This window comes from Diabrotica undecimpunctata, chromosome 10 (genome assembly GCF_040954645.1).
Source record: "Diabrotica undecimpunctata isolate CICGRU chromosome 10, icDiaUnde3, whole genome shotgun sequence".
NCBI lineage: Eukaryota > Metazoa > Arthropoda > Insecta > Coleoptera > Chrysomelidae > Diabrotica > Diabrotica undecimpunctata.
The window spans coordinates 10,996,284-11,009,568 of NC_092812.1; the positions used below are offsets into that span (position 1 = coordinate 10,996,284).

A 13,285-nucleotide genomic window follows, 5' to 3' on the forward strand; every position below is an offset into this window, starting at 1 on the left:
GTGAAAAGTGTAGAGATTATCCTCCAACACCTCCCAGTTCGCAATCTTTCTGGCATAACTTTCATTCACAAGGGTAATATCTATGTGACTTCGACTCTCTCCTCTCACAAATGTGGGTTTTCCATTGTTTAGCACTACTAGGTCATTTGCGAATATCCAATCATTCCACATCTTCCCTCTATGGTCATTTCTGGGAGACCCCCATATGATTGATTTGGCGTTTACGTCGCCAGCAAGTATAAAATCCCGATATGTTTGTGATGTCCTTATGATATTCTCGACCTGTTCTTTGTAGCGCATCAGGCTGATATTCGGAGAGATATAGCAGGCAATAATAGCCAGGCTTCCTATTTTAATTAACACGTGCCCCTCTTTCTTGACAATCTTATTTATGCATACTTTCTTATTCATTATGTATATAGCGACATCTGCGTTTATATCCGCTATCCAGCCTTTGTTTTTAGTAATGTTTTTGTTGGGCTCAGGGACAACAAGTAGGTCTGCTCCAATCTCGAAGGCTTTTGCATATATCAGTTGGTGTACCATTTTGGCCCTCCCGATGTTTACTTGGAGTATCTTTAGTCTTTTTGTCCCTTGTGCAGCCATTTCAAAATCCTACCCTTGTCTTATTTTTTTTTTAGGTCTTAGGAACTAGGGGGCTTCCGTAACTGGGCCCGGCGTTTGCTCCACCGCTCGTGGTGCTTGGACTTGATTCTTCTCAGAATTTCGAACTGTTTGAAGTACAGTCCTGAACTTAGGGCAGTTCGTGGTGCCACATCTGTGAGGTGCATCACAAAGGACGCAACTAGCCGTCGACTGACATGATTTAGATTCATGTCCCGTTTTACCGCAGTTAAAACAGGACCCACTCCTGTCCGGCCCGTTACAGTTATCTTGGGTGTGATCGAAGGACCAACACCTGGGACATCTAGGCACCCTCAGCCGTTTTTCTAATTTGCAGCGTACCATGCCAACTCGCAGGTACTGTCCCTGGAGGAGAATCTCCGCGGCTGTCTTAGACAAAATTACTGAAGCTGCCTGCGTATCGCCTCTGAAAGGTCTCATTTCTGAGACCTTCCAGGATTCATCCCATGAGCCAGACTGCGCCATAATAGCTTCTTTTAGCTGATCTTCTGTGGTGTCTAGCTCCATTCCTTTGACATGGATAGTCACCAGCCTCTCCACACCCAGCTGCAGGGTGGTCATGCCCTTATTTTTGTCCGTTAGAGCAGCATTAATTTGCTTCAGAGCACCCTGGTCCTTATCCATGGTGATGAGCAGTTTTCCATCCTTTGTGCTCCTAAGGGTACGGATGACGTCTGTGACACCCGCCACTTTCACAGCAGTCTTGACTGTGGTAAGAAGATCTTTATATGTTGTGTCCTTTTTAGATACAATCATGCCGTATGTAGGCCGACTAATAGATGTAGCAGTGGTATAAATGTACGCTGTTGTGTTTGTATGTTGGAAGATGCACTCACACATCTTCCTCAGGTCTTGGACCGAAAGAAAGCTCACATGATGGAGCGCCACTTTGCCTGCATTACCTATCTCGTCCTTAATTTGGACCATCCTGTCCCAGAGTGTCTGTTCATCTGCCGCGTTCTTAACCTTGATTACCTTCCTGACCAAGTCCGCTGAGACCTTGGACCGGAAGGCAGTCCTAATTTCGAGGACGTCAAAATCTTCGTCCAGTTGCTCTAGTTCAGGGTACCGGTCTCTATATAAACGTTGAACACTCCTCTCCATCTTTGGATCGGAGGGCTCAACCAGGACCACCTTAGTGAGGGTATCTGGGGCATTAACAGGGTTTCCGACTACGACAGTGGATCTCTTGAAAAGGCTCTCTGGCCATTCCCAGTCTTTATATTTATTCCACGTTTCGGGAGAATCTATATGATCTATTGATTTCAAAACAAACTTGAACCCCGGTCCATGCCAAGGGTCAGTCTGCGTTGAAATCTCAGCGGTTAGGGGTTTACTTGTAGTGATCCCCTCAGCCAGGTTTGGGTCTGTCTGTATTATTTTGCTAGTCATTTGACACGTCGTGTGGACCGCGCATGGTTCAGTCTGTACATCCGCATCAATGAGCATCTTTTCTGTCGCTTCGAATCTGTAGTTTTCCAACCACTTTCTGATAGATTCCCTTTTAAAGGTTGCTACATTCTTCTTTAGTCTTTGGGCAACATCTTTTATTTTATTAGTAGTATTAGGAACCTCCCCAATTAATTTGTAGAGGTCTTCGGTCAGTTTTTCTTGCATCTCTATGCTTTCGATTAAGGATAAGTATTCCGAACTCTCCTTTTTTTTATATAGTTTGGAATCTAGGTTCGGCGAGCTAAGTTTCCGCTTAGCCCCCGAAGTCTTAGGTAAATCAAGGCTATCAGGAAGAGAGTACGTCCTCTCCCTGCCACCGTTTTCCCTATTGAATCTTCCCGTTATACCGGACGGGTCGCCACCGGTTTTTTGCAGCAAGGAAATTTTTTTCATACTGTTCCCACGAGTAGCTAGGGAAGGGACCTGTCCGCTGTCGCAGAGCCCCGCTTGCGGCAGTAAGGCTATTTACAATGGGGTGTCGCCAGATGCCCCAAGGGAACCGTTCTCGACCACGTGTGGTGTGGCCATTCATCCTTCAGCACGGTGTATCACACCTTGGATTCCGGGTTTTTCCCGCTGGTTTTCTCCATCGGTTTTTCTTTTTTTTTGCGACAGGTTGTCTCCTGAGGTTGGATTAAAGATTTGGGAGCAAGGAAGGGGGAGGGAATCCCTCGCTTTGTAAATGTTGTTAGATGAGAGGGAAAAGGATATGGCGGAGCAGCTGGGATTGACTGCTCCCCCCTAGGGAGCTTTGCAGACTACCTAATATTATGTACTTAGCGTAAAAAAATACCACGTATATCCACTTAAAAACTGAAAAAACTTCGAAGAATAAAAATTTAGTTAAAAAAGTATCTTTGAGTATATAAAATATACGCACAAAAGATTAAATGTTTAACTGCAAATAAATAGAGCACAAATCAGTTTTTTGTGTCTCCTGTAAAATTGTCATTTGTAGATAAGAGGTATTGTTTCTTAAGAATCAATATGTCAAAATGTGAATACAAAGAGAAAACATTTAAATTAGTTTATTTATTGCAGAATCAGAGATATAACAACATGTACATATTTAGGTGTTATCTTTATTATAATAAAAGCGGAGGGGATAAAAGCAATAGGGAGAATGGAATGACGGAAAGAATAAGTACAAAGGTAGAACAATGACATGAATTTTGAAAAAAAAATTTAAATATCAATCAACAAATACTTTCTTAAAAAAATAAAATATATTAATTTGCCGAAAGTGTCTAACGATATAAAATTGTTTTCATAATAAGAGTCTAATTGCTCAGTTATTTAATTAAATAATGTAAATACTTTCTAAAATCATGTCTATTTCAAACATTCTATTTTCTTCTATTTCGTTCTTCGTTGTATTTTTCATTTCTTCGCCTTCTTCTTGTCTTCGGGGCATATGTTATCTTCTTTTTTTTAAGCACCAAATTAAAAACCGTCACAAATTAAAAAAAAATGCATCAAATAAAATTAGTGAATAAAAAATAAATGTTTTAGTAAAATTATGATATTAAATATTTATGTAGCAAAAAACAATTTTTATACAAACAATATTTATTTTTCTGTATCTTCTTGTCTATCTGTATTAAATTAAAGAAATGTGTTAATATAATATTATTCTAAATAATCATAAAAAATGATCGATAAGATCTAATAAAACTGTGTGAAAAATTCTATAATTCAACGCAGTTTAATTTGGTATTTTCTCAAAAAGATTGCACTTTCAAAGTCTTTAAAAAATAATAATTACTTTATTATTTAAAGGAGAATGAATGGGGCAGATGAAAGTGTAAGTGTTGATGAAGGAAATGAACGAACTAGAAAGAAAAGAGTTACAAGAGGAAAAATGAAAAGTGAACAAATAATCAGGTAGGTAGCTCCTAAAAGGGCACTAGTTTTTGTACCGTTTAAGCACAAAATAATGAACGTTTCACGTGCGTAAAAATAGGTCCTATTTACATCAACCCTTTCAAAGAAGAGTTTAAGGTTCCAGACACGAAAAGACAAGACAATATAATTGCCAGTCTGATTCATACAACATAAATCAAAAGACATAGGCCTAGGTTGGTAAACAATAACAAAATGAAAAAACTTGGACCTGAGCGAAAGTACTCTATACAATACTTTTTTCCAACTGTCTCTGGTGCTAAAACTTCTGTATATACAGTAGACTCCCTCTATAACGAGAACTGAAATGGCAGACTAATTACCTCGTTATAAGCGGATCTCGTTAAATCCAACAACAATAATATTGTGCATACATATGAATATGTAGTTTTCTAAAACATTAACTTTCTATAGTGAAGCCATTCGGAGCAATATAAGATGCTAATAAATATTGTTTGAATGGCGTTTTTAAAACAAAGTTGTTTACTTTTATTGTCAATGAAATGCATTAAAACAAAAAAGAGTTGTTTACTTTTACTGTCAATGATATATGTTAAAACAAAAAATCTGTATTCTGTAAATATGTATAAAGCGTATAAAGTTATTTTGTCATTTTTGACTGCTTTAAATTGTCCAATATTCTATCTATCATATTTTCTAAAGATGTGAAACAGTTTTATGCTTCTTCATTTGCGTTTTGTCCTTAGATAAAGTTTCTGACAACCTTTAAAACACTTTCGACATCTTGTCTATTAGGACCCATATTATTAGGTGTGAATGGTCAACCCAATACAATGACACTTGTGAATCATAAATTTTACATTTCCGACTAAGAATCATAAATTGTAAGAAGTTTATTGCGGGCGGCCCGCAGTTAAAAAGGGTATTTATTTATAGCTACGGCCGGGCCAAAACGTAAAAAACACGTTTTGCAATCTTATTTTCTCTCGTTATAAGCAAATTTACCTCGCTATAAAGGGTTATAGTTCAATAGAAATTTCACGGGACATCTAATGTACCTCGTTATAAGCGAAACCTCGTAATAACCGTGTTCGTTATAAAGGGAGTATACTGTATAAAACTTTTTGATTGTTTTTTTGATTGTATTGTATTTTTGATTGTTTAGATTTAAGCGATTTTTCCTCCTATGTAATGTATTGAAGTTCAAATCGAGTGCTAAGTATAGGTTGGTATAATATTGTAGGTTGGTACAATATTGTAGGTTGGCTACAGTGTACTTATGACTTACGTCAAAGTCAACGACTATATAATAAATTGTAAGCAAGACAAGATGGTTGTAATATGTTGTTCTAAATAATAAATAAATAATCTATTAAAAACATACTTATTTTGTCATTTAATAACTAAATTTTAAAAATATTGGATCGGATCACCAACCGCTTGTGGCAGATATTAAACTAAGGTTAAAACGAATCCAACGACAAAAACCAATATAATTAATTTTGACGACATAAGCATAAAATATAACATTAAAAAAGAATTTAACAAGAGAATAAAGAATATCGGAGAACAACTAGAAGATCCAGAGGAACTATGGAATGAATTGAAAAAACAAGTTTACAAAATCTCCACAAATAATAATTATACAAGTAACATCAAGAAAAACCAATGGATGACAGAAGACTGAAATTGATGGAACAACGTTGACCTATAAAATCGAATGAAACAGTATATAGACATCTATAGAGAAAAATTAAAAGGAAGATAAAATTAGCCAAAGAAAAATGAATGAGAGAAAGGTGCGAGGAAATAGAGGATGTGATATATGGATGTGACTTTTTTAATGTGCACAAAAAAGTACAAAAAATAAGCTTAAAATACGAGTTCCCGCTGTACTAGCTGACAAAAAAATTATTGTAAATGAGAATCGTCTTTTTTTACTACTCCACGCAACTGGTCTAATAAAATCCTTCCTATTTAAAAATATTTCCCTTCCAAACTGAAAGAAATTATTAACAGCCACTTTTTTCTAAAATCGGATAGTCTATCGAGAATGACTCTCATAGTTAAAAGTGCAGTACTTGAGAAACAAATTAATTAGAATTTAGATAGTTAAGTATCAAAATATTTCTGTAAGCAAGTCAAGAGGTAGGTACTTCAAACTTAAACGTCGATTTGAATTTTGTCAGCAGATTTCGATAAATGAATTTCTAGTGGAAAATTTTATTAAAACATTCAAAGTTAGTAAGAATGAGAGCTATTTTAACTGTACAGAAACAAATGATACAATATTTTACTAATATGTTACTTAACAACTATGGGTCGCTAATTTTTTAACTACAGGCTATTAGAATAAAATACAAATTAATATGTATATTACTAAAGACATCATTAAGACATAATTATGTGACACTATTTCAGCGCCAAGATTATACAGGAAATATCATAAATATGTATTCAGCTATAAAAATTTCAAGACGTTTCACTTAACAGATATTGCAAAATTGAAATTGTTTTACCCAAAAAGTTTTTGTCTACATCGTTATTATCCGTAAACTATTAGATCTAAATAAATTCTGATAACACCAAATTGAAAAGAAAGCCTTATAACTCATACAAGAAGTTATTTTTTTTTTGAATATCAGCATTTTTACACGAATATCACAATTTTAAAAACAAATTCATATCCTAAGAACCCAATTTAGCAGCTTTTTTTATTTCTCGATTTACTATTTCAAAAAATGAATTCATAAATTGAAAATACAAGTCACAATGTCTCTAATTCTAATCAACAAAACTTAATGTTTTTTTTTTAATTTGAGGTAGCTTGTTGCATAGGTTATGAAAATTCTATTAGTTAATTTGAGAATAATTGTGTATTTAACTGATGAATATGTATTTTGCAAAATTTTAATTTTCACTTATTAAATGTTAAATATTGTCTTTTTATGGGATTGAACCACAATACCACAATAGATTGTAATGAGAATTGCATTTTACATTTGTTTTTGACGTTTAGATTTCTAGTCCCGAAACTAATGTATATTTTTTGAAAACGAATTCTGGATTTTTAAGTCGAAACGTCAGAAAATGTAAAATGGAATATTCTCATTAAAATTAATTGTGGTGTGGTGACATATAAATACAATCGTAAGACTAGTAAGTATTAATGGTACAAACATGTAAAGACCAACAAAAAGAGGTATATACACATATGCTAAATAAACGAAAAATCCTTAGACACAATAAAGCGCAATGCACTAATGAAATAACTTTTAAACAGATCGACTGGTACCAAATGGCAACAATCGAGAACAAAAGCAGAAAATAGTGATTATATTGATCAGTACCTACATTACCAGATGCACATACAAGAAGCTTTTGAACATTGAAGATAAGAGATGCGTAGAAAGATGAATTGCATAAAAAAGCTAAGAAATGGACAAGATTAGCATCAACTGAACTGTTTAGAATTGCAAATGATACAGAGACATCTCTGTGTTGATCACCACCATCCAATGAAAGCGATGAATATGCAAGAAGAATAGTTGGATCAGATAACAGATAACTTGGTAGTTGGAACAATTCGAATACTGCGTCGATGGATAAAGTCAAACAATTTAATATCACTACAATATACAATAAAATAGGAAGTATTTAAAGGGTATCTAGAATTTGAGAATATGTATGGAAAAATCCAATTATGGGACATTAGGCAACATAAAGAAAATAAGAAGCACGGAAAGATTACGACCGAGATGAGTTAACAAGTAAAAAAGATAACAGGGAAAGTACAATGTTAAGTGATGCTTAACGTATGCGGTTGATGTGGTGTTATGACATACTAAAAAAAAAATTGGGCAAATGCTACAATAAAGACAAACTATCAAAAAACAGAGTTTTAACAGGATGGATAAAGAGGAAGGAGGTGAGTTCTGCGATATAACAGAAGTGAAACTGAAATATCATCAAACCAACTAGGTTATACAGCACACACATCTATTTTGGAACGCCAGTAAATGAGTTTATTAAGAAAGCTTATCGTAAGCCTTGTACAGCAGACTAGAAAGCATCAAAGACACCTGAAATATTGTTTAGGCAGGGTTAAAGGGACGATAAGGCATACAATGGACCTAGACATGTTATGGCACGCCACTGTGTGTGTGTGTTTTATCTCAATATTCAGACTACTTAGAAGATGATAAACATCCACGCTGAGTATCTCGAGGTGTTTACGATACTATCAAGAACTATGAGAGGTTTTTAGGATAGTTTGTAATTCTTAAGTTAGTATTGTCATCGAATGCCATAGTCTGTGGACTAGTACGCGTTTCGATGCGCATCGCCCCGCCTCGAATTTTCCCATTGGCTCTTGACCTGGAGATCCCTATTTATCGCTCGAACAGCGCATATAAATATTGGCGATTTTCAGGTCAGCCAAGTCAGTCCCTCACGGGCTCTCCGAGAGCTTAGTGCTCTCGGGGTTCTGCTTCTTGCATTTATTTTCCATACTCTGTGGCTGAGAATTGTTTCAACTTAACTTGGTGTTTTATTTCGACGAAGAAATTGTCATGTAAGAAATATCTTGCCTTTTTCAAGGCAAGACACCGAAGATAAATATTTTCCTAGTCCATAACCCGAAAATGGACTTAAGTAGAAGAGCTCTCGACAGTATATTCGAAGCCCTCTACAGAGCACCCGGAGACAACAGAAGGTGGTTAGACCCTTATTTGTTCCCCCGAGGTGACAGTATAGTCTTATACCCTAAACTGTTAACATCTAAATAAATTTGTGCATTTCATTCAGAGTTACGTTATTTAATTCTCCAACGAACACACATCATTTTATAGAGAATAAAAGTGGCGCAGTCAGTAGGATTTCCAATTAGAAAAAGTAAAGCCTTTTTTTTAATCGATTTTTATCGTTAATTGGAAAATTGGAGAATTAGTGACTTAGTATTTGAGTTCCGAGTGTAAGGCCACGAGGAAGGAAAACTGAATGAACCCGTAAGCAACTTCGAAGAATTCCAAGTGTAAGGCCACTTGTTGTGTAAAGCTACAAAGTAATTCGGAAGTTCTGGGGAGGCGCAACTAGCAACTTCGTGAAATCTTCTCAACCAGCTTTAGTGAAAAGCCACTCGATCCTGGAAACGGTGAAGCATTTCCACAGAAGAAGCATCATCTCGGCTACCATTCCGACTACAAAGAGTTTAGAATTTCGACCAGTTCCAGTGTAAACCCAGTTGATCCAGAAGGTACAACGTTCTCCACCCGTTCTCTACCCGTTCCAGTGTAAATCCACTTGATCTGAGACGCTGCAACGTTTTCGACCAGTTCCGGTGTAAAGCCACGTTCTCACGGAAATACTTGAGGTTAGTCGAATTATATTAATTTTTTATTTGTTTTCATTTTTTTTATTTACTCTGTTTCGCAATTTTCAAACTTTTAAGCTATCATATCTAGTATTTGAATTATTTTAAATTGTTTAATTTATTTTTGATAATCAACTACACCAATAATTTCTGCTACCACTTCTAATTATATTAATTATATAATAATAATAATACCTAAAATTATATTAATTGTGACAAAGCTATCAAGCTTATAAATGTTTTTGATGGGTCCTCTTCAAAATTACATTATTTTATAGATTCTGTTGATTTCATTTTTGCAAAATTTCACCCAGCGGAATTGCAAATTTTTCCTTTTATTGTAAAAAGCAGGTTAGAGGGAAAAGCTCTTGATTTCATTGGCTCGAAAGAATTTTCGACATGGCAAGAGATAAAAAATGCTCTCCTTTCTCAGTTTATTGAAAATTTGGATTTGCAGTGTCTAAATTTTGAGTTATGTCATTTTAAACAACGTTCTAATGAAAAACCTACAAATTTCGTTGATAGAATTGAAAAACAATTAATAAGAATCAATACAGTTATCAAATACGATTCAAATTTGAACAATGTTGAGAAAAAATGTTTAAATAATTTTCACAGTAAGACTGCAATTCTGACCGCTATTACGGGCATAAAAGAACCTTTGTGTCAAATGCTTCGCTCTTTAAATCCTAGTTCGTTACTTCAAATTAATCAAATTTTAAATGATTATGAAAACCAACAATATTTCAAACAAACAAATGACAATTTTTCTAAATTAATTATAAATAATGACAATGAAATTTTTTCAAGTACTGCAGGTACGCAAAAAACATTTTCTGATCCCGGTTAAACAAATCAATCGATAAATCCACCAATTAAATTAACTATTCCAAAGTGCACTGTTTGTCATAAATATGGACATAAAGCAGAAAAATGTTATCGTAAACCACAATCTCACAATGTTGTTCATAATACCTATTGCGACAAAGATAGTTCAGAAAAAGAAATAGAAATCGAAGTTGATCAGTATATACTTAGTGTAAATAATATACACGAACATCAAGTCCGAAGTAATAATGTTATTGACGTAACTGAAAAAATCGATACTATTGTAAGTAAACTAAAATTAGAAGCTCTGCCAAGAATTCGATTAAACCATGTCCATCAAAAACAAAATGAATATACCGAATTTGAGAATATTAAAACTAACTTAAATTTAAATAATTTCTCCTACTCTAATGAGCAAATCTTAGACGTTAACAATAAGAATATTTTATATCTATACGATGAGAATGACAGAAATGTATATCATTTCGAAAATTTCATTTTAATAATGTAACACCATTTTATGATGCGATTAACTAAACGAAGTTGAAGTGTAACACGACAAGTAGTAGATATGAGCTTTAATTATCCATATTATAAAGGAATTTTAATCAATAATGGTAACCTTGTGGTACACTTCATCTACGGCTTTCTCATAACAACAAAAGTAGAATAAGTTATTGCCGGTTGGTTTTTTTGTTCCATGTGGACCTACCTGCCCTGTACGGAGTATGAGAGGCTCTTCACTACAAGTCAAAACTTCGAAGCTGCAAAAGAAGCCCTTCTTGGACACCCCAGCTTCGGTCTTCAGGAGGGAGGTGTTATGGCGAGCACGCCACTGTGTGTGTGTGTGTTTTATCTCAATATTCAGACTACTTAGAAGATGATAAACATCCACGCTGAGTATCTCGAGGTGTTTACGATACTATCAAGAACTATGAGAGGTTTTTAGGATAGTTTGTAATTCTTAAGTTAGTATAGTCTTATACCCTAAACTGTTAACATCTAAATAAATTTGTGCATTTCATTCAGAGTTACGTTATTTAATTCTACAACGAACACACATCATTTTATAGAGAATAAAAGTGACATGACTGCCGAACAATATCAAGAGGTCGTTATCTTTCCATTCGAAGACAATTGTCCAGACAGAAGTCAGGCGAAAATTTAATTTTGCTAAAAGATTAGGTGAGTGGTGGTGGTTATCGTACAAGCTACGATAACCACCTAAAAGACTAAGACATGTATATAAATATAATACCGGTTTTACAAAACATTAAAAAATGTGGAGAAATGTAATGATGAAAACTCATCTCGCATAAGAGTGAAGGCGAAGAGAGGATGACGAATGAAAGATAGTAGACACTATGCTAGATAAAAAAAATGATCAGACAAAACAAAAAACTGCCAATCCTGACATATTATATAAAACTCAGTCAGTTGACAGGTCTAGCGGTTTGAAACTGTTAAAAAAAGAACAATACAATAAACGGTTGTGTTTTACGTGCTATTTAACTGGTACGCATATTTTTAAAAATAAAATAATGACCCTTTGTTATTTACGATATAGGTAGCACTTGTAGATTTTCAAAGAACAAACAGTTTATTGTTAAGAAAATGAAACATGAAACATCACTTTGCTAAAAGCGCCATATAAAAATATAAAATTTCAATAATTGCACTATAAATTATAATATTCGAATAATTTTAATACATAAAGTTAAATTACCCACTTCATTAAATAATTATGTATTCGAAGTACTACACAACACAAATTTCGAATAAACAAAGGAACTCTCCACCCTCGTTTGATTTCATTTTATTGTATATTCAGAGAAAAACAAAGCTTTATTAACGCCAATCTGCTATTGAGGAAAGACGCTTAAAAAAGATGAGACTAGAATGTAGCAGAGTAAGAAAAAATTAACCTAAAAGTACTAGAAAGAAAAATCATGAGAACCAAACACAGTTATAGAGGGTTAAAATGAACAGAAATAAAATAATTTATTTAAGAAAACATAGTAACGTACATATAAAGGAAGAATGAGAAAAACCAAATTTTTCAGTAATATGAAAAAATAAATCATTTCGTACTAGTTAAAAAGTGAAACATATTTTATCACACAAGAAAAATTAATTAGAATTAATATATATCAAATAATGGAAAACGAACCGTAAGAGGCAACAAATTTAGAAAAACAAAATTCGTTCAAGCGACATTTCAAAAGTAACACAACAGCGAAACACAAAAATACGAAAACATAAAATTAGTTTGATAGTTAAAACGAAACCTCAACTAAAGATAGTTAACATTCAGGCAGTACTTACTATAGCGGATGATAAAGCCCAATAAATAGACACGAAATGAACACTAGAAATAGATCATAGTTAAATTACGGTTGAGACCTAATGAAATCAAAGTAGAAATAACTAATAATTATTAGCTTAATAATAAGAATAATGTCAGATTACAAAAAAATATTAGAAAGTGTTACAATCCTTATCTATTATGTACAAAAATGCTTACCTTCCATCACCGTCAGTCACAATCACAAGAATACTTCACTCCTCACTCGGACTCGGTGCTTTTCTTTTACGTTGAGCGTAGAGCTTACAGACTCAAATTAGGGATGGTGACCTGATCCCGTACCAGTTACTTTGGAACAGGTATTTTATTTTTACTTGGGAAACTGATCCCTAACACCAATATAAACGAGTAAACTGGACGTATTACTGGATACGGGATCGGTATCAGTAAATACTTATATTCGATATCTATTTAACCGACTCAGCTCTACGGGTGGATGATAAAAAAGTACGCGAACGGGTAGGTACCTATATTTACGTATACCTATAAAATGTACTCATTCATATTGTCTCATACTCATACTTGGATGCTGGACGTGATGCAGGACTTGGATTTGGATTTGATCGATGTCGATAATGGATTTATGTATATAAATATAACATGTACTCGGTACCTCGGTAGATATTTCTTAGAACTCGCTGTAGGGAAATATGTACTTGGTTTGTTTTTGTTATTGAACGTGGTAAAATAACTTTTGTAGGTGTATGCCTCCGGATGAAGTTTAAATTTATCTTAGCTGAATGTAATATGATATACGGCAT

At 34.2% G+C, this 13,285-nt stretch overlaps 1 protein-coding gene across 2 annotated transcripts in view; it reads right to left on the reverse strand.

The window, feature by feature from the left end:
- Positions 1 to 12,699, reverse strand: part of LOC140452452 (uncharacterized) — a 75,238-nt gene extending 62,539 nt beyond the window's left edge. For both annotated transcript variants that reach the window (XM_072546719.1, XM_072546720.1), the window contains exon 1: positions 12,684 to 12,699. The gene's annotated coding sequence lies outside the window, so the exon portion shown is untranslated. The remainder of the gene's footprint in view (positions 1 to 12,683) is intronic.
- Between the last annotated feature and the right edge of the window lie 586 nt (positions 12,700 to 13,285).